The 566-nt window shown below is 59.7% G+C and overlaps 1 protein-coding gene across 1 annotated transcript in view; it reads left to right on the forward strand.

Moving 5' to 3' along the window:
- Positions 1–566, forward strand: part of MICALL1 (MICAL-like 1) — a 34,508-nt gene that overhangs the window by 23,087 nt on the left and 10,855 nt on the right. The gene's annotated exons all lie outside the window — the stretch shown is intronic.

Below are 566 nucleotides of genomic sequence, written 5' to 3' on the forward strand. Positions count from 1 at the left end.
ACGAGCAGCCCCAAGACGAAGAAGCGCCCTGCCCCGCGAGCACCCAGCACATCCCCCCTCAGTGAGTGCCATTCCTGGGAGCTCCCCGGAGAGCTGGGACCCTGGGGTTGGGCACCTGGGTGAGCGCAGGGCCCGGGAAGGGCAGGGGTGCTGTGGGACACCCCGTCCAGGTCAGGCGCCGTGTGTGCCCTCAGTTAATCAGAGCAAACCCGTGGGGTAGGTAGCGTACTCTGTTTTGCAGGTGAGGAAACTGAGGCACAGAGAGGGTGAGTGACTTGCTCAAAGCCGCACAGCACTTAAGCAGTGGAGGCAGAATTTGAACCCAGGCTCTCAACTCTACTCTCAACCCTTCATAACCCACCTTGTAGGACGGTTGTGAGAATTAAATGTGTTAGCCATTGATGTGCTTATTAACACAGAGTCAGGCTTGGGGAAGGTACGCGACAGGGTTAGCTCCAGTCCTGCCCGTCCAGTCTCTGCCCTCCAGTTCCAGGCGCCTGAGGCTCTGACCTGGCTGTGGGACTCGGGCGCTAGTGACTCTGAGCGGTTCGTCCCCTGTGTGTGTC

The sequence above is a fragment of the Bison bison genome, unplaced genomic scaffold (assembly GCF_000754665.1).
Source record: "Bison bison bison isolate TAMUID 2011002044 unplaced genomic scaffold, Bison_UMD1.0 scf7180017864213, whole genome shotgun sequence".
Taxonomy (NCBI): Eukaryota; Metazoa; Chordata; class Mammalia; order Artiodactyla; family Bovidae; genus Bison; species Bison bison.